Source organism: Bubalus bubalis, chromosome X (assembly GCF_019923935.1).
Source record: "Bubalus bubalis isolate 160015118507 breed Murrah chromosome X, NDDB_SH_1, whole genome shotgun sequence".
Classification (NCBI taxonomy): Eukaryota; Metazoa; Chordata; class Mammalia; order Artiodactyla; family Bovidae; genus Bubalus; species Bubalus bubalis.
In genome coordinates this window covers 99,515,189-99,537,626 of record NC_059181.1, presented here as the reverse complement: position 1 = coordinate 99,537,626, position 22,438 = coordinate 99,515,189, and positions in this window count along the sequence as shown.

Here is a 22,438-nt window from a genome sequence, read left to right as displayed (position 1 = left end):
GAGGACTGGCATGCTGTGATTCATGGGGTCGCAAAGAGTCGGACACGACTGAGTGACTGATCTGATCTGATCTGATCTGACTATTCCATTGTGCATATGTACCACAACTTCTTTATCCATTCCTCTGTCTATGGGCATCTAGGTTGTTTCCATGTTCTAGCTATTGTAAATAGTGATGCAATGAACAATGGGATGCATATGTCTTTTTCAATTTTGGTTTCCTCAGATTATATGCCTAGGAGTAGGATTCTTGGGTTCATTTCTCATATTAAAAAAGTTTTTGACTATAATATCCTCAAATATTTTATCATACCATGTCCTTTGTTCTTCTTCAGGGGCACATAAGATTCTAATGTTGGTACCCTTAATGTTGTCCCAGAGTTCTTTGAGAATGTCCTCATTTCTTTTTATTCTTTTCTGTTTATTCTGCTCTGCTTCAGTTTTTTCCACAATTCTCTCTTCCAGCATACTTATCCAATCTTCTGCCTCAGATAGTCCATTACTGGTTACCTCTAGTGTATTTTTAATCTCAGTTATTGTGTTGTTCATTGCTGACTGTCTATTTTTCTAGGTCCTTAAACATTGTTAAACATTTGTTGTATCCTCTTGATCTGTGCCTCCAGTCTATTTATCTTTGCCTCTGTGTTATTTCCAAGATTTTAGATCATCTTTACTATCACTGAATTCTGAATTGTTCTTCAAGTAAATTGCTTATTTCTTTTTCATTTTTTTTGGTCTTGTGGGTTTTTACCATATTCCTTCATCTGTTCCAAGTCTCTATGTCTTTTCATTTTGTTTAATTTACTGTGCTTGGGGTCTCCTTTCTGCAGGCTAGAGGATAATTTGTTGTTCAGTCACTCAATCATGTCTGACTCTTTGTGAACCCATGAACTGCAGCACACCAGGCTTCCCTGTCCTTCACTATCTCATGCAGTTTGCTCAAACTTATGTCCATTAAGTCAATGATGCCATCCAACAATCTCATCCTCTGTTGCCCCCTTATCCTCCTCAGTCTTTCCAAATGTCAGGGCTTTTTCCAATGAGTCAGCTCTTCACATCAGGTGACCAAATTATTAAAGCTTTAGCTTTAGCATTACTCCTTCTGATGAATATTCAGGGTTGATTTCATTTAGGATTTAATTGTTTTATCTCCTTGGTATCCCAGGAATCCTCAAGAGTATTTTCGAGCACTACAGTTCAAAAGTATCAATTATTTCATGTTCATCCTTTCTTATGGGCCAACTCTCCATTCCACACATGACTATTGGAAAAACCATAGCTTTGACTATACAGATCTTTGTCAGCAAAGAAGGATCTCTACTTTTGAATATGGTATCTAGGTTTGTCATAGCTTTTTTTCTAAGGATCAAGTGCCTTTTAATTTCATGGCTGTAGTCACTGTATACAGTGATTTTGGAGCCCAAGAAAATAAAGTCTGTCACTGTTTCCATTTTTTCCCTATCTATTTTCCATGAAGTGATGGGACCAGATGCCATGATCTTCATTTTTGGAGTGTTGAGTTTTAATCCAGCTTTTTCACCCTCTCATTTCACCTTAATCAAGAAGATCTTTAGCTTTCCTTCACTTTCTGCCATGAGGGTGTTGTCATTTGAATATCTGAGGTTATTGATATTTCTCCTGGCAATTTTGATTCAAGCTTGAGCTTCATCCAACCTGGCATTTCACATGATGTACTCTGCATATATGTTAAATAAGCAGGTGACAATATACAGCCTTGATGTACTCCTTTCCCAGTTTGGAACCAGTCCATTATTTCATGTCTGGTTCTAGCTGTTGCTTCTTGGCCTGCATACAGGTTTCTCAGTAGGCAGCTAAGGTGGTCTGGTATTTCCATCTTTTTAAGAATTTTCCACAGTTTGTTGTGATTCACAGTGTCAAAGACTTTAGTGTAATCAGTGAAGTAGAAGTTTTTCTGGAATTCTTTTGCTTTTTTTATGACCCAGTGGATGTTGGAAACTTGATCTCTGGTTCCTCTGACTTTCCTAAACACAGCTTGTACATCTGGAAATTCTTGGTTCAGATACTGTTGAAGCCTCTCTTGAAGGATTTTGAGCATTACCTTGCTACCATATCATAGTTCCTCTTACTTGTGGATTCTACCACTGTGGTTGGAGTTGGACCAGTTCCTTGTGAAAGTTTCCTTTGTTGGAGTAATTGTGCCTGTTTTCTTGTGTGTGAATCTGGATCTTGTTTCCTTGAAGGGCAGTGCTGTGTCCAGTAGCGTGTTTTGAGGTGTCTATGGGCTTGGTATGGCTTTGGGTAGCCTTTCCACTAATGGGATAAGTTTTGTTCCTGTTTGGCTAATGATTTGGTATGTGGCATTCAGCACTGGATCTTGGCCTTTGGGTGGGTCTTGATCTTGAGATGGAGGCTTTTGGGAGAGCTCTCTTTGATTAATGTCCCATGTGATGAGGAGTTCTTTGGTGGTTCAAAGTCCTGGACTTGGGTCTCCCACCTCAGGGGTCCATGCTCGACCCCTTACTGTAGCACCAAGACTTCACAGGTCTCACAACACAGAAGACAAAACCCCAGGACTAATGGTGAAAGTAACACTTAATAGCCAAGATTCCCCAAAGATACTTGTGCACTTACAATGAGAAAACAGAGAAAAAAAGCGGGAAGGAGAGAGGACTCAAGCCAATAAACAAACCCCTAAGTGAAAATGAACACTAAAATCTCGATTAGCAAAACTTTAAAATCAAAACATGGAAAAATGCAATATGACTAAAAAGTAGGAAATAAATAAAATGAATTTATTTAAAAATAAGATATTTTAAAAATTGAAAAATCAGGTTATAAAAAATTAAAAGAATAATAAAGAAAGAATGGCATGAGAACAATACAAAAGAAAAAAACAGGGAAAATAAAATATAATGTGGTAGTTCCACTTCCTCCTCTTAGGAGGCCCTTCAATGTTGGACTGTTCTCTGGATTTGCTGTGGGGATAGATTAGACTCTAATCTGGCCCTACTACTGTATGTACTTGCCTCTATTGTCCATGGTTGCAGAGCTAGGGCTTTTCTTTTGTGTGAACTCTCACTGTCCTTTTATATATTCCATAGACTGAGTCTATCTATATTGATCATGTGTATTTAATCTGCAGCTTGTACAGCTGGTGGAAAAGTTTTTGATCCTCTTCATTACCCTTTCTTCCCTTGGAGTTCATTGTGGATTTATTGCCACCTCTGCATGTGGGTCATCTACAGGAATTTGCTTCTGAGGCTGCCCCTGTGATGACTGGGTGTGGCAGTGGCACAGCTGCTTGGATTGAGGGGAATCTGGTGGTGCCAGATGTGAAGGCAAGACAGCAGCCATGGGGGAAGATGATAAGGCACTATTAGAGCCTTTTTCTAGCCTCTGGCAACTTTCATTCAAAGGGGTTCCCTGGCTGGTCCTTCTTCATTGTTTGGCACAATAAGAACCCAAACAGCACCCCTGGCTGGGGTCCTTCTCTATTACTTGGCGCATCAGGCACTCAAAGGGCTGCCCTCTCTGGGGTCTTTCTCTTGTTCAGCTGCAGTCACTGGCATGGTGGGAGAGAGAGAGACTACAGTTATGGCTCCACCCCGTGTGTGTGACTCAGCAGTATCACCCTGCCTCCATAGCTGCCTGGCTTTCCTCCAAGGGCATTCTCTGAAATAGTTTCTTCCCTCATGTCCACTTGGACCATCTTCCTACAGTCAACAGCAGTCCTCACTGCCCTGAGATTGTTTTCAATCCCTACACCCCAGCTCCTAGCCACCACATGTACCAGGGGAATCTGTGTCCCTGTCCAGGTTATGTAGGATGGTGATACTGATTGTTTGTGTGGTTCTCACTCCTTTCAGACTGTCACAAAAAGCTGCTTCACTCTCCAACAGTCTCAAATGCCTCTCCTGGATCTCAAACTATTGCTCTGATGTGGGGATCTCACTCCTGCTTTAGTTCCTTCACCCTTCGTGTGCAGGTCCAGTCCCATTCACTCTTTTTCCCTTCCTTCCTTCATCCTACTGAGTATTGCATGGGTCTATATATTTCTTTCTGGTGGTCAGGGACTCCTACCAGCTCTTGGCTGGTGCTCTGTGAGATCCTCTGCATCTGAAGATGTATTGCTGATGCATCCATGGAGAGAGAAGTCCTCCACATCCACCTACATATCTGCTATCTTGTCACCTTCTACCAATATTTGTACTTTATGTTCTTTCTTCATCCCTCATGTTCTGAGATTCCATTATAGTTTCTCTCTCTGATTCAAGCATGTGTTTTAATGATATTTTTAGAAATAAGTCTCTTGTAAACACATCCTCTTACCTGTCCTTTATCTGAGATTTCTCTTGATTTTCCTTCATTATTAAAGGACAATTCAGCAGAATATAGAATTTGGGCTAACAGATATTTTCTTTCACAACATAAAGAATATCGTATCCATTCTAGCCTCCATATTGTCTGATGAGAAATGCTATCATTTGAATTATTTTTCAACTATAGGTAAAATTTTCTCTCGCTGATTAGGGTTCTCTCTCTTAACAGCTTTCATATACAACATAAGGCAGAATAAATTATCTTTATCATGTTGTACATTACATCCCATGTATTTATCTTATAACTGAAAGTTTGTAACTGTTGACTATCCCCACCTCTGGAACTCACAGCTGTGCCAATTTTTCAAGTCCCAAGGTCCCTAGCCCTAGTGTCCTTTTCCTCTCTACTTTTCATAATTTTCATAAATTTGCTTTATGTGTAATACTCATGGCTTTTAAGTGCACATAGCAGGAGAGGTACATAGAATGGTATACATTTTATCTTATTCTGGAACAGAAAGTCACTATAATCGCTTGAAGTTTTATAAACATTAAATGGGCTAATGTGCATAAAGTACTTAGGACAGTGCTGACACATATTATGTGTTCAATTAACATTTGCATTACTTATTCTAAAAGTTAATAACCTGTAAAAGTTTGCTTTTTATATTTTGAAAATATAGTTATTTTATTATTTATTATGTATCAAACTATAAATATCAATGAACACAGACTTTAATATTCTGAATGGACATAAGAAGTAAAGATCACATTGTTGTAAAGTTTTCAAAAGGATTTACATATTCATAGAAAGATGAAATATGATATTTGTGTATAATCAAGCCTTTAAGGTATGCTGTACAAAAGGATAGTCTTGCTGTGATTTGAACCTGTGTTTACATAGAATATAAACCAGAGACCAAATTGCCAACATCCACTGGATCATCGAAAAAGCAAGAGAATTCCAGAAAAACATCTATTTCTGCTTTGTTGACTATGCCAAAGCCTTTGACTGGTGGCTCAGAGGTTAAAGCATCTGCCTGCAATGCAGGCGACCTGGTTTCGATCCTTGGGCTGGGAAGATCCCCTGGAGAAGGAAATGGCAACCCACTCCAGTATTATTGCCTGGAGAACCCCATGGATGGAAGAGCCTGGTGGGCTACAGTCCATGGGGTCGCAAAGAGTTGGACACGACTGAGCGACCTCACTTCACTTCACTTTATATGGAATTTGGATATGAACAGCTGCTGCAAATGCCATTAGTCTATGCTATCCATCTCTATCACTTGCACGAGGGAGTTATATTTGTTATAGTCATTGATTTGAAAGCAATTTGCAGTCATTCATATCAATGTAAAATACTGCAGATACTCATCTCACATCAAGAATATTATAAAAGGACAGTGAAAATCAATCTGTATGAATGTTGCAGTATTTATTAAGGTTATTTCCAAATTTCAGCCCACCAATATACACTTAATTAGGGAAGGCATATGTACAATAAGTAGTAAAATTAAAAATATGATCTTATAGAATATGGAACTTATGATATACTATTAATAATTTTATGCTATAATTACAAGTCTGCTCTTTGAGAATTGTGTTAGAAAAGTTGGAGAGGGCTGGATTCTTCAGAGAAATTGTTCCATCACATTTCAAATAGATAGGAGAATTCAAGGATAGAATCATTAAGAGTCTTAAGTCACTTGGGATGCATTAATTAGCTTAAAAGTAAACAAACAAAATGAATCCCTTTGGAAGAACAGAATATACATGAAAAATGAGAAAGTTGAAGAAGTGAAAATACGTATAGGCTTTCATGATTGAAACCTAACAGAGCATGAGTTAAAAGACAAAGTACACACCAAAAGCATAAAACAATTTTCAAAAGAGGAATTATATTGAAAGTATTTCAGTGCAGTGATGCTTCTTTGATCATGCCACACTCACCTCATCATTTCTCAGGGCAAGAAGATCATCTACTAGAAAATCTAGACTGTGGATTAGACTATTTTGATTGATTGGGGTCCTGACATTTTTCCTCACAAAAGGGTTTCAAAAATTAAGTAGTATGAATTGATTGATATCATGAGACATCAGAGCTGTTGTAATCTCACCCCACTCAGTTTACAATGCTATCAGTCGGTTCAGTCGTGTCCGACTCTTTGTGACCCCATGAATCACAGCACACCAGGCCACCCTGTCCATCACCAAATCCCGGAGTACACTCAGACTCACGTCCATCGAGTCAGTGATGCCATCCAGCCATCTCATCCTCTGTCGTCCCCTTCTCCTGCTGCCCCCAATCCCTCCCAGCATCAGAGTCTTTTCCAATGAGTCAACTCTTCGCATGAGGTGGCCAAAGTACTGGAGTTTCAGCTTCACCATCGTTCCCTCCAAAGAAATTCCAGGGCTATTCTCCTTTAGGATGGACTGGTTGGATCTCCTTGCAGTCCAAGGGACACTCAAGAGTCTTCTCCAACACCACAGTTCAAAAGCATCAATTCTTCAGTGCTCAGCCTTCTTCACAGTCCAACTCTCACAACCATACATGACCACAGGAAAAACCATAGCCTTGACTAGACAGACCTTTGTTGGCAAAGTAATGTCTCTGCTTTTGAATATGCTATCTAGGTTGGCCATAACTTTTCTTCCAAGGAGCAAGCGTCTCCTAATTTCATGGCTGCAATCACCATCTGCAGTGATTTTGGAGCCCAGAAAAATAAAGTCTCACACTGTTTCCACTGTTTCCCCATCTATTTCCCATGAAGTGATGGGACTAGATGCCATGATCTTCATTTCCTGAATGTTCAGCTTTAAGCCAACTTTTTCACTCTCCACTTTCACTTTCATCAAGAGGTTCTCAAGTTTCTCTGCACTTTCTGCCATAAGGGTGGTGTCATCTGCATATCTGAGGTGATTGATATTTCTCCCAGCAATCTTGATTCCAGCTTGTGCTTCTTCCAGCCCAGCGTTTCTCATGATGTACTCTGCATACAAGTTAAACAAGCAGGGTGACAATATACAGCCTTGACATCCTCCTTTTCCTACTTGGAACCAGTCTGTTTTTCCATGTCCAGTTCTAACTGTTGCTTCCTGACCTGTGTACAGGTTTCTCAAGAGGCAGGCCAGGTGGTCTGGGATTCCCATCTCTTTCAGAATTTTCCACAGTTTATTGTGATCCACACAGTCAAAGGCTTTGTCATAGTCAATAAAGCAGAAATAGATATTTTTTCTGAACTCTCTTGCTTTTCTTATGATCCAGTGGATATTGGCAATTTGATCTCTGGTTCCTCTGCCTTTTCTAAAACCAGCTGGAACATCTAGAATTTCATGGTTCACATATTGCTGAAGCCTGGCTTGGAGAATTTTGAGCATTACTCTACTAGCATGTGAGATGAGTGCAATTGTGTGGTAGTTTGGGCATTCTTTGGCATTGCCTTTCTTTGGGAGGGAATGAAAACTGACCTTTTCCAGTCCTGTGGCCACTGCTGTGTTTTCCAAATTTGCTGGCATATTGAGTGCAGCACTTTCATAGCATCATCTTTCAGGATTTGAAAGAGCTCAACTGGAATTCCATCACCTCCATGAGCTTTAAATAAAGCAATTTGTATGGAATTCAGTGATAACTCTAGTGTCTTCATTCAAGGTAATTTCATGTCTAAAAGAGAAAGGCAGAGAGTCCTAAAATGCCTGGTTTGTTATAAATAGTTTCTTTTATTAATCCTTGCACCTCCAAATCTCCTATTATTATTAGTTTATCATATTAACATAATAACGAGAGTAGGTATCTGCTATTTAGGTAAAACTCAGCATAGTATTATGGACAAAGCACTGGATTATGAGTCAAAATTTTTGAACACTAGCCTTGATGCTGTCATTAATTTGCTATGTGACATAGAGTAAGTCATTTAAAACTTGTCTATATCTCAGTTTTTTTTAAATTTTTTAATTCAATAAATAAAAGAAGTTAAAATGTGCCCTACCTTATGGAATCAATGTATCAAATGAGATGAATATAAAAGTAATTTGTGAAAGTAAAATATTGTATAGTTCCTCCCATTAATATATGCTGGATTTATGGAAAATAGAAATACATTTAAAATGCACTTCCGTAGAAAAACAATTTTTTTATTAGAAACTTTTTCAATAATTACAAAATAGTGTGTGTGTATCTATCTATCTATCTATATAATTTTTGAGTAGCCAAACTTTTTGCCTTTGTTATTAATATAACTTGTTCATGAGTGAAGAGGAAATTTGGGCCACTTTCAGTAAAAGTCTATCATATTTGATAAAGTCAAATAATTTCCTCAAGGAAACTAGGAAATATTTCTGAATTGAGCACCTGATTTTTCAGAAGAGATTGCATTTTCTTCCATTTTACCTAATCCACCAACATATGTAAAAGATGAACAACTGTATTTCTACAATACTAGATGCAAACACTTGATCCATGCCAAAAATTATCACACATTATTCTTAATATAATCTGTAGATGAGTGCATAACAGTTATTATTTTCTCCTTCATAATATTAATCCACCTATGAAAAATATCTTTTAATCAAAGATAATCAAGAAAAAACTTAGATACAGCATAATTGAATTATCCTTCCATATTCCCACAATACAATAATATTCTAAAATACAATATCATTGAATCCTAATTGGAGCCATTAGAAACATAGCTTTATCTGTGATTTCAATAGGTTACACTTCAATCTAAGAGTAGAAAATTCTAGGACTAATGTTGTTGCTTTTGTTTATTTTTAAAATTTTTTTTAATATACATTCTTTTTTAAAAAAACAATCATTTATTTATTTATTTATTTATTATTATTTTTTACAGTGAAAAAAAGCACATATCATTTTTGGAGTTGCAAATGTTCAGAGAAGGGATATCTACCTGACACCATGCTTTACACTTGTGGAGTGTAAGAATGTGAAGAGAAATGCCAGAATGCTAATTTTGCCCTTCTCCAGTGATACTGAGGCCCTCTCAGAGGTGCTATATGGCTATAAACAGCATAGTGAGGGGAGTACTAAAGTTGGGATCAGAAGACAAGTTTTAATGCAACCATAAAGCAGATGATATACTTTATTAGCTCATCTGTTTAATGGGAAAAGTTACACTGTCTTTCTTTACTCTAAAGCTTATGTTCCTAGAATTCTCTGAGCAACTAGGATATGGCTTCCCTGATAGCTCAGTTGGTAAAGAATCTGCCTGCAAGGCAGGAGACCCCCCTTCTATTCCTGGGTCAGGAAGATCCCCTGGAGAAGGGATAGACTACTCACTCCAGTATTCTTGGGGTTCCCTTGTGGCTCAGCTGATAAAGAATCCTCCTGCATTGTGGGTGATCTGGGTGGGATCCATGGGTTGGGAAGAATCCCTGGAGAAGGGAACTGGCTACCCTCTCCAGTATTCTGGCCTGGAGAATTCCATGGACTATATAGCCCACGGGGTTACAAAAAGTTGGATGAGGCTGAGGAACCATATATCTGAGATATTTTTAAATAATCTCATCAAGGGTATCAATATTTTTATGTTCATTGAAAGAATTTGAGTTAAAATGTAGCTGGTAACCATCAGGGCTTACTGATGAAAATCAGCAAATAGCGAGAACCATAAGTGAAAGGAAGGAAAAGTCAATTTAAACATTGTTTCTAGGAGATTCGTATCCAGAAGAATACAATCAGTCATGGCCATTTGTAGAAGGAGCCACAAATTGCAGTACTTTAACATGTCACCAAAAGCAACAATACTAAAAAAACCCTGTTCTATCGGTGTTTGGGTTACAAGCTATATTTATATCCCTGTCTTGTGCAGTCACCAGTAATTGGTGGCATAAATCCAAGTTGATATTATATGATAAATTAAAATAATGTATACAAGTAACTTTAATGACATGGTAAAAAAAAATACCTGTACCATATATTATTAACTGAAAAGCTAGAAGCAAAACTATATGTATACTGTTATGTAATCTCAATTATATCAAATGGGTTTGTAGACAGATAGATAGATGTGCTAAACTATTGCAATTAATTGTTTTGAATGATGATATTACATGCAACTTTTGTTTTCATTATACTTTTCTCTATTTTATACATTTTTCACAATGAATATGTATTACTTTTATAATCACAAAATAGCATTTTTTTTTTTAAAGCAAGCTGAAAACTTTGCAACCAAACACTCCTGACTTCTGAATTGAACTCTGGAAATGCCTCCAGAAGTAAGAGTAAGGCAGAAGGATCTTAGAATCTAGCACAAAGCCTATGAGAAACAGGAGTTGGGTGTGAGGAAATGGTAGCTTAGAGAATTTTTTCTTGTCTGTAGATAGAAGCATAGAGAAGAGAGAGAGTAGAGTTTTGAAGTGTGCCTTATCCATCTGCATCTCAGTCAGAGATAGATTATCCCCTGTTGTGCCATCATTCTGGGAAAGAGAAAGAGCAACACCAGTCAATCACTCACAGGAGTCAGAGAGGTTACATAAAGGCAGTAAAGAAAATGAACTGTATCTGCAAGCAGATAACCAGAATATTCTGGTACAAGGGTTAGGCAAATGGGCATCCCAATCTTTCTTTAAAATCTTTCATTCCTATACCAAAGGTTAGGTAATTGCAACCAACACAGAGAGCTCTTATAAAATAACAACATCAGGACAGAGAATCAGAAAGTTCCCAGAGTGAGGAATGGAGGAAAGGAAACCAAGCATGTTATATCCCATATTATAGCAATAAGTGCTCTCTCTAAAATATCTGCTCTGAGGCATGTTCCTGGCCTTTCCCTTTCCTATATCCATGGTGTAGGATTTCTGAGACATATAAAAAAATTGAAAATATACTAGGAAAAATGGAATTGATATGTCAGAGATTATAATAACATAAAACAAGTTATAATGAATATTACTGTAAAAGTAAGCCAGAATATTATAAAATGAAGACAAAACCACCCATAAAAAACAAACTGGAGTTACTTTATATGAAAAAATATATTGGAAATAATTTAGTAGAAGAGTTGAATAGCAGAATGGATGCAGCCAGTAATAATAATAATAATAATAAAGAAATAGTGAGTTACGAGGGAGAAAAACTCTTCCTGATGGCATTAGGAAGAGATGGAAAATATAAAAGTTAAAAGATATTGTAGATAGAAGTATTTATTGCCATAATAGTGATTGTAAAAGGAGATAAATAAATAATTGAACTGAATAAGACCAAACATTTCCACAAATTAAAGAAACAGAGATGTGAAATCTCAAATTAAAATTGCATTTAGAATGCAAAAAGTAGAGATTAAAATTGCACTTAATGCTTAAATATACAGATAAATTGAAGATATGAAAGAGAAAAATCTCTAAAAGCTTCCAGAGATCTAAATCAAATCATTTATTGATGAGCAAACAAGCAGGAATATATTACATATTTTATACAGCTACATATAAACTATATATGCATATTTCAAAAATACACAAAATTTCATTAATATGTATTAAACACATGATATTAAGTGTCTATGGGAGGACAATGGAAGTGAGATTTTGAAAGGAACCTTGAGGGAAAGAGATATTTGCAAACAAAAGGATATAGAATGAATGTTGTGGAAAGAAACAATTGGAGCTACTAAGATGTTTAGTATACACAATAACAACAGAGATATTATGATAAACTCTTTTAGTATTTACATAGAATTTTAGAGATATGAGAATAATAATCACTGTGATACCATGCAGAAAAATATTGGGTTGGTCAAAAACTTCACTCAGGATTTTCCACAATGTCTGTACAAATTTTTGACCTGCTTAATACATAGTTTGAAATAGAGTCAAAATATTTACTGTGGAAGATTTTTTTTTTTAAGATAGTTTTTAAAGAAGTTCTAGATTCACACACACACACACACACACAAATTTTTGAGAAGAAAGTACAGAGATTTCCCATGTACTCCTGCATACATATTATCAATGCATGTACTCCCATGTACTCCTGCATACATATTATCAATGCATATTCATAGGCTTCCTTATTATCAATATCAGCATCCCCCACCAGGGTGGTATATTTGTTACAATTGATGACACTCTTTAATCACTCAAAGACCATACTTTATATCATTATTTTCTCAATGTACATTATTTGGGCTTGTAAAAAATGAATTATGACTTGTATCCACCATTATAGTGTAATGAAGAGTAATTTCATTGTCCTAAAAACCCTGTGCCCTCTGTCTATTGCTGCCCTCCTCCTCCAAACACTGGTAGCTACTGTCTTTTTACTGCCTCCATATTTTTGCCTTTTCCAGAATGTTATAAACTTGTAATCATAAAGTAAGGAGCCTTTGCAGATTGACTTATTTCAGTTAATAATATGTAACTAAATTTCATTCATATTTTTTTTATTGCCTGGTAGATTATTTCCTGTTAGCAGTGAACATTATTCCTTTGTCTGGATGGACTACAGTTTATTTATATATTCACCTACCAATGAACATCTTGGTCTCTTTCAAGTTTTGGCAACTATGAATAAATCTTCTATAAATAACCATGTGCAGGTAATTTTGTGGACATAGATTTTCAACTCCTTTTGGTAAATACCTAGGGGTATTATATGGCAACTGTATGCTTTATTTTATTTTAAAACAAAAACAAAACAAAACAAACAAACAAACAAACAAAAAACTGTCAAACTGTCTTCCAAAGTGGTTGAACTATTTTTTGCTTTCCCAGCAGCAATGTATGAGAGCTACTTGTACTCCAGATTCTCATCAGGATTTGGTGTTACCAGTGCTCTGGGTTTTAGACATTGTAATATTGTCACCCTGCTTATTTAACTTATATGCAGAGTACATCATGAGAAACGCTGGGCTGGAAGAAGCACAAGCTGAAATCAAGATTGCCGAGAAAAATATCAATAACCTCAGATATGCAGATGACACCACCCTTATGGCAGAAAGTGAAGAGGAACTAAAAAGCCTCTTGATGAAAGTGAAAGTGGAGAGTGAAAAAGTTGGCTTAAAGCTCAACATTCAGAAAATGAAGATCATGGCATCCGGTCCCATCACTTCATGGGAAATAGATGGGGAAACAGTGGAAACAGTGTCAGACTTTATTTTTCTGGGCTCCAAAATCACTGCAGATGGTGACTGCAGCCATGAAATTAAAAGACGCTTCCTCCTTGGAAGGAAAGTTCTGACCAACCTAGATAGCATATTCAAAAGCAGAGACATTACTTTGCCCACAAAGGTTAGTCTAGTCAAGGTTATGGTTTTTCCAGTGGTCATGTATGGATGTGAGAGTAGGACTATAAAGAAAGCTTGAGCGCTGAAGAATTGATGCTTTTGAACTGTGGTGTTGGTGAAGACTCTTGAGAGTCTCTTGGACTGCAAGGAGATCCAGTGAGTCCATCCTAAAGGAGATCAGTCCTGGGTGTTCTTTGGAAGGACTGATGCTAAAGCTGAAACTCCAGTACTTTGGCCACCTCATGCGAAGAGTTGACTCATTGCAAAAAACTCTGATGCTGGGAGGGACTTCGAGCAGGAGGAGAAGGGGATGACAGAGGATGAGATGGCTGGATGGCATCACTGACTCGATGGACGTGAGTTTGAGTGAACTCCGGGAGTTGGTGATGGGCAGGGAGGCCTGGTGTGCTGTGATTCATGGGGTCGCAAAGAGTCGGACACGACTGAGCGAATGAAATGAACTGAACTGAATATGAGTTTAGTGTAGCTCATTGCCTCTTTTTTTTAATTATTATTTGCACTTCTCTGAAGACATATGATGTAAAGCACTTTTTAATATGCTTATTAACTATCTTTATGTATTCAGTGAGGTGTATGTTAAGGTCTCTGCTCTATTTATTAACAGGTTGTTTTTTCTTACTTCTGAAATGTGAAAAAGTCATTGCCATAGTAAGGCCATTTGGTTTTCATCCTATGTTATCTTCTAGGATTTTTCCAGTTTTGCACTGTATGTTTAGATCTGCATGATCCATTTTTAATTTTTGTGAAGAGTGTAAAGTCTAGATCTATATTCATTTTTTGCTGGTGAATATCCAGCTGTTCAAGCACCACTTGTTGTATAGATTTATCTTGTACTGTCTTGTCTCTTTTGTTAAAGTTTAGTTGACATATTTATAGAGGTCTATTACTGGGCTCTCTATTATTTCCCATTGTTCCCATTCTGCTATTTGAAAATTTTATCTTTCCCCAATACAACACTGTCTTTTTTCTTAACTTATTTATTTTAATTGAAGGATATTGCTTTACAATATTGTGTTGGTTTCTGCCATAAATCATCATGAATCAACCATAGGTATACATATGTCCCCTCCGTCTTGAACCTCTGACTCAAGACATGACATCACGACTGAGAAACAACATGTGGAACCAAAACCAGAAACCCCTTGAATTTTTTGGCAAACATGTGTCAGTATTCCCTTTCACACCAAATAGAACCACTTTAAGATCCTGAGGGCTAGAACTTCTCTGGCAGTCCAGTGGTTAAGACTTGGACATCCAATGCAGAGTGTGCCAGTTCAATCCGTGGTTGGGGAGCTAAGAACCCACATGTGTCATGGCCAAAAATCAAAACATGAAACAAACAATATTGTAACAAATTTAAGGTTGTTGTTGTTCAGTCTCTAAGTCATGTCTGACTCTTTACAATGCCATGAACTGCAGCACGCCAGGCCTCCCTGTCCTTCACTGTCTCCTGGAGTTTTCTCAGATTCATGTCCATCGAGTTGGTTTATGCTATCTAACCATTTCATCCTTTGCTCTCTCTTCTGCTTTTGCCTTCAGCCTTTTCCAGCAAATTCAGTAAAGACTTAAAAAAAAAAAAAAGTCCTAGGGCTGAGTAGAAACCTCAATTCATCAGAGCTATGGATACTAGGCCCACAGGTTATAAGTTCCTAGGTTGTTCTGACCAATTATTGTACTTGCATATCTCTTGCAGCTCTGTTATTAATTACTTCTGTTTCATACCCAACATCCATTTCTGGGTTCTGGCTCTTGAACTCATATATCTTTATTTCTCAGCTCAACTCAACTCAGTTTATTTCTCAGAAGTTTCTGTTTCTTAAATATTGGCTCAATATTATTCTCAATTTTTATTGCATTACTGATATGCCAGATCACTCTCTCTCTTTTTTTTTTTTTTTTTTGGTAAATTTTTTACTGTTGCTATATGCTAGATCCAGTTGATTCAGAATTAACTCAATGTAATCTGATAATAAGTTTTAAGCAAATAAACCTAAGACTCGGATTTAAGCTCCTAGATGAAATACCACACTTTCTGAGCCATCTACATATATGTGAAATATGTAGAATTTGTGTGTATATACATTTTTCCCCCTGTGAATCAGTAACAAATCACTTCTAAACAGCAAAATTAAATGGACTTTAATAAGGCTAAGCTCATAATATATAAGGTGATTTTAAGAGAGTTGAAAGATAATATTAAAATAAAACTTTTCTAAGAACCATAAATGCTATTTAGATTTTAATATGAACAATCTTAGATTTTATCATTTGAGTTCCCAGGCCCACTCTGAACATCTTTCTAATTCTTATCCATCCTATTGTTGGTCATAAAGAGGCAATGTCTGTTCATGAGCACCATCTAATAGATGATTTTGTATTTGAAAGTGTATTTTCTAAAGAATCTGATCACTATTGGAAATAAATGCGCTACAGTAAGTCAGTGAATACAGACAAAACAATCCTGTTAGAATTCATGTAATTGAAACCTACTAAAATCAATATACTATATCCATTTAAAAGCATGTGAGTTTATGAATACCTGACTCTGTCACATCTAAATGTTTTGAACACATAAATTTCTCTTCAGGCAACACTTGTTAAATACACTTAAAACTTTGCATTTTGTGAATGTATCTGTGTATTTGAAAAGAATTATTAGTTCTTTTTATTCTAAATATGTCTGTACTTTTTATTCTAAATATGTCTGTACTCATTCAGAATGTCCAAGCACACTGCTATATAGTTTTAATTATTGAAAAGTTATTCATATATACCAACTACAAGTTTACCTTCTCTAAATATCCACTAATCATAATTCTGCTACCTGTAGCTATACAAACAAGTCTAAATGCCTCTTTTGCATGAGTGTCTTTAAAATATTTTAGTGCCATTTTCATTCCAAATATCACTGCCAGGTAGAACAGCCATATCCTTTTTTTTTCAATTGTTCCTCCACTGATAAGCAGGAAGTACAGGGGTGTTCTTGCTATTTTTGTTAAAAATATTGAATATTTTGTTAATCAGCCATGTGATAACACTAGCTATCCCTTCCCCAGCCTTCATGCCTTAGGTTGACTCCAGTTAGACAAACACATTAAATGAAATAGCCTTTCCTTGAGAATGAGTATTAATAGTCTACCATGCTTTTTAAAAACTAAATATAGGACTTACTCATATTCCCATTTAATTTCACATTATGAGCTTAGATTTTCATTATAGCTGTAAAACCTTTTATAATTGTGTTTATTTCATTTCTATTTTCCAAATATTACTAGGTTCCTATATTTAAAAGGCTTGCCTTTATATTTTCATCCAAATTTACTTTTTTACTTTTATTGAGATATGACATATAGCACTGTATAAATTTAAGGTGTAAAGTATAATAATTTGACTTACATATATTATGAAATGATTATCAAAATAAGTATAGTGAACATCCACTATCTAATGTATGCACCGAATAAATTATTTTAAAAAAGAAAAACACGTTTTTCTTGTCATTAGAACTTAGGATTTACTCTCTTAAATTTCATATCTTAAATATAGAAGCAGTTATTTTATTTACAATGTTACAAAATACATCTCAAGTACTAATTTATCTTATAACTGGAAGTTTAAACTTTTGACTACCTTCAACAAATTTCCCCTCCCCAACCCACTGCCTCTGCTAACCACAAATCTGATTTCTTTTTCTATGACTTTGTTTTGAAGTATATACTACATATATACTACAACACTATGTTAGTTCTTGGTGTGCAACATGGCAATTCAATATTTCTATACATTATAAAATAACTACCTCATTAAGTCCAGTTACCATCTGTCACCATACAAAGATACTATGTTAACATTGACTATTATCTCCAATACTTTACATTTCACAACTGTTATTCATTAATTTTGTAAATGGAAATCTGTATCTTTTAGTCTCACTCATCTATTTCTCTCATTCCCCTATTCCCATCCCCTCTGGATAAGAACCGATTTGTTTGCTATACCTATGCCTTTGTTTCTATTTCTTTGATTTGATTTTTAGATTTCATATATGAGTGAAATCATACAGTCTTTGTCTTTGATTTATTGCACCTAGCATAATACCCTCCAGGAATATCCATGTTGTTTCAAATGGCAAGACTTCATTCTTTTTTATGTGTAAAAGTTGCTCAGTCATGTCTGACTCTTTGCCACCCCATAGACTATACAGTCCATGGAATTCTTCAGGCCAGAACACTGGAGTGGGTAACCTTTCCCTTTTCCAGGGGATCTTCCCAACCCAGGGATTGACTTCATTCTTTTTCTATGGTTGAGTAATATTCCACTGTGTGAATGTGTATGCATGTTTATAGGTGTGTGTGTGTGTGTGTGTGTGTGTGTATAGTGGCTTTAATTTTCATTTTCTTGATGTTTGGTGATGTTGGATATTTTTCCAAATGTTCATTGGTCATCTGTATGTCTTCTTTAGAAAAGTTTCTACTAATATCCTCCTTTCATATTTTTCTTTATTTTTAATATAAATTTATTTATTTTAATTAGAAGCTAATTACTTTCTAATATTGTATTGGTTTTGCCATACATCAACATGAATCCTTCACGGGCGTACACGTGTTCTCCATCCTGAACCCCCATCCCACCTCCCTCCCCATACCATCCCTCTGGGTTATCACAGTGCACCAACCCAGAGCATCCTGTATCATGCATCAAACCTGGACTGGCGATTCGTTTCATATTTGATATTATACATGTTTCAATGCCATTCTCCCAAATCATCAAACCCTCGCCCTCTTCCACAGAGTCCAAAAGACAGTTCTATACATCCATGTATTTTTTCTGTCTCGCATACAGGGTTATCATTACCATCTTTCTAAATTCAATAAATATGTGTTAGTATATTGTATTGGTGTTTTTCTTTCTGGCTTAATTTACTCTGGGCAGAAAGTTAAGAGGAACTAAAAAGCCTCTTGATGAAAGTGAAAGTGGAGAGTGAAAAAGTTGGCTTAAAGCTCAACATTCAGAAAACTAAGATCATGGCATCTGGTTCCATCACTTCATGGGAAATAGATGGGGAAACAGTGTCAGACTTTATTTTTTGGTCTCCAAAATCACTGCAGATGGTGACTGCAGCCTTGAAATTAAAAGACATTTACTCCTTGGAAGGAAAGTCATGACCAACCTAGATAGCATATTCAAAAGCAGAGACATTACTTTGCCAACAAAGGTTCATCTAGTCAAGGTTATGGTTTTTCCTGTGGTCATGTATGGATGTGAGAGTTGGACTGTGAAGAAGGCTGAGCACTGAAGAATTGATGCTTTTGAACTGTGGTGTTGGAGAAGACTCTTGAGGGTCCCTTGAACTGCAAGGAGATCCAACCAGTCCATTCTGAAGGAGATCAGCCCTGGGATTTCTTTGGAAGGAATGATGGTAAAGCTGAAACTCCAATACTTTGGCCACCTCATTTGAAGAGTGGATTCATTGGAAAAGACTCTGATGCTGGGAGGGATTGGGGGCAAGAGGAGAAGGGGAAGACAGAGGATGAGATGGCTGGATGGCATCACTGACTCGATGGACGTGAGTCTGAGTGAACTCCAGGAGTTTGTGATGGACAGGGAGGCCTGGCGTGCTGCATTTCATGGGCTCTCAAAGAGTCGGACATGACTGAGCGACTGATCTGATCTGATCTGATAATAGGCTCCAGTTTCTTCCACCTCATTAGAACTGATTCAAATGTATTAATTTTAATGGCTGAGTAATACTCCACTGTGTATATGTACCATAGCTTTCTTATCCATGTGTCTGCTGATGGACATCTAGGTTGCTTCCATGTCCTGGCTATTATAAACAGTGCTGTGATGAACATTGTGGTACATGTGTCTCTTTCAATTCTGTTTTCCTCGGTGTGGATCCCCAGCAGTGGTATTGCTGGGTCATATGGCAGTTCTATTTCCAGGTTTTTTAAGGAATCCCCACACTGTTCTCCATAGTGTCTGTACTAGTTTGCATTCCCACCAACAGTGAAAGAGGGTTCCCTTTTCTCCACACCCTCTCCAGCATTTATTGCTTGTAGACTTTTGGATAGCAGCCATTCTGACTGGCATGAAATGGTACCTCATTGTGGTTTTGATTAGCATTTATCTGATAATGAGAGATGTTGAGCACCTTTTCATGTGTTTGTTAGCCATCTGTATGTCTTCTTTGGAGAAATGTCTGTTTAGGTCTTTGGCCCATTTTTTGATTGGGTCGTTTATTTTTCTGGAATTCAGCTGCAGGAGTTGTTTGTATACTTTTGTGATTAATTGTTTGTCAGTTGCTTCATTTGCTATTATTGTCTCCCATTCTGAAGGCTGTCATTTCACCTTGCTTATAGTTTCCTTTGTTGTGCAAAAGCTTTTAATTTTAATTAGGTCCCATTTGTTTATTTTTGCTTTTATTTCTAATATTCTGGGAGGTGGGCCATAGAGCATCCTGCTGTGGTTTATGTCGGAGAGTATTTTGCCCTCTTGATAAAAGTGAAAGAAGAGACTGAAAAGTTGGCTAAAAAGTGAAAAGTTGGCTAAAAAAGTTGGCTAAAAACATTTTCTCAACATTCAGTAAACTAAAACCATAGCATCTGGTCCCATTACTTCATGGCAAATAAATGGGGAAACAATAGAAACAGTGAGAGACCGTTTTGGGGGTCTCCAAAATCACTGCAGATGGTGACTGCAGCCATGAAATTAAAACAGGCTTACTGCTTGGAAGAAAAGCTCTGACTAATCTAGGCAGCATATTAAAAAGCAGAGACAGTACTTTGCCTACAAATGTCTGTCTAGTCAAAGTTATGGTTTCTCCAGTAGTCATGTACGGATATGAGATTTGGAGTATAAAGAAAACTGAACACCGAAGAACTTATGCTTTTGAACTGTGGTATTGGAGAATATCCTTGGACTGCAAGGAAATTCAAGTGGTCCATTTTAAATGAAATCAGTCCTGAATACTCATTGGAGGGACTGATGTTGAAGCTGAAGCTCCAATACTTTGGCCACCTGATGCAAAGAACTGAGTCATTTGAAAAGACCCTGCTGCTGGGAAAGATTGAAAGCAGGAGGAGAAGGGAGCAACAAAAGATGAGATGGTTGAATGGCATCACCGACTCAAAGGACATGAGTTTGAGCCTGAACGATGATGCTGTGAAAGTGCTCCACTCAATATGCCAGCAAATTTGAAAAACTCAACGGTGGCCACAGGACTGGAAAAGGTCAGTTTTCATTCCAATCCCAAAGAAAGGCAATGCCAAAGAATGCTCAAACTACCACACAATTTCACTCATCTCACACAGTAGTAAAGTAATGCTTAAAATTCTCCAAGCCAGGCTTCAGCAATGTGTGAACTGTGAACTTTCACATGTCCAAGATGGTTTTAGAAAAGGCAGAGGAACCAGAGATCAAATTGCCAATATCTGCTGGATCAGCAAAAAAGCAAGACAGTTCAGAAAAACATCTATTTCTGCTTTATTGATTATTCCAAAGCTTTGACTGTGTGGATCACAATAAACTCTGGAAAATTCTGAAAGAGATGGGAATCCCAGATCACCTGACCTGCCTCTTGAGAAATTTGTATGCAGGTCAGAAAGCAACAATTAGAACTGGACATGGAACAACAGACTGGTTCCAAATAGGAAAAGGAATACATCCAGGCTGTATATTGTCACCCTGCTTATTTAATTTATATGCAGAGTACATCATGAGAAATGCTGGGCTGGAAGAAGCACAAGCTGGAATCAAGATTGCCGGGAGAAATACCAATAACCTCAGATATTCAGATGACACCACCATTAGGGCAGAAAGTGAAGAGGAATTAAAAAGCCTCTTGATGAAGGTGAAAGAGGAGAGTGAAAAAGTTGGCTTAAAACTCAACATTCAGAAAACAAAGATCATGGCATCCAGTCCCATCACTTCATGGGAAATAGATGGGGAAACAGTGGAAACAGCGTCAGACTTTATTTTTGGGGGCTCCAAAATTACTGCAGATGGTGACTGCAGCCATGAAATTAAAAGACGCTTACTCCTTGGAAAGAAAGTTATGACCAACCTAGATAGCATATTCAAAAGCAGAGACATTACTTTGCCAAGAAAGGTCCGTCTAGTCAAGGCTATGGTTTTTCCAGTGGTCATGCATAGATGTGAGAGTTGGACTGTGAAGAAAGCTGAGCGCTGAAGAATTGATGCTTTTGAACTGTGATGTTGGAGAAGACTCTTGAGAGTCCCTTGGACTGCAAAGAGATTCAATCAGTCCATTCTGAAGGAGCTCAGCCCTAGGATTTCTTTGGAAGGAATGATGTTAAAGCTGAAACTCCAGTATTTTGGCCACCACATGCAAAGAGTTGGCTCATTGGAAAAGACTCTGATGCTGGGGGGGATTGGGGTCAGGAGGAGGAGGGGACGACAGAGGATGAGATGGCTGGATGGCATCACTGACTCGATGGACTTGAGTCTAAATGAACTCCGGGAGTTGTTGATGGACAGGGAGGCCTGGCGTGCTGCAATTCATGGGCTTGCAAAGGGTCGGACACGACTGAGCGACTGAACTGAACTGAACTGAGAGATGGTGAAGGACAGAGATGCTTGGTGTGCTGCAGTCCATGGGGTTCCAAAGTGTGAGATATGACTGAGCAACTGAACTGAACTTGAGGATTTTTTTTATTTCCTTAAGTCTATAACCTGCCTTGTATATTTCTACATGAAATGGTGAGTACCACTTGCCAGGCACCATGCTGAAATCATTATATTACCTCATTCAGTCTTTGGGAGTGGGTAGTATTTTCTTCATATTACATTGATCAGGAAAGTAAGAAGTTGTTAGGCAAAGTAATTTGCTCAAGGTTACCTGATACTTAGGAA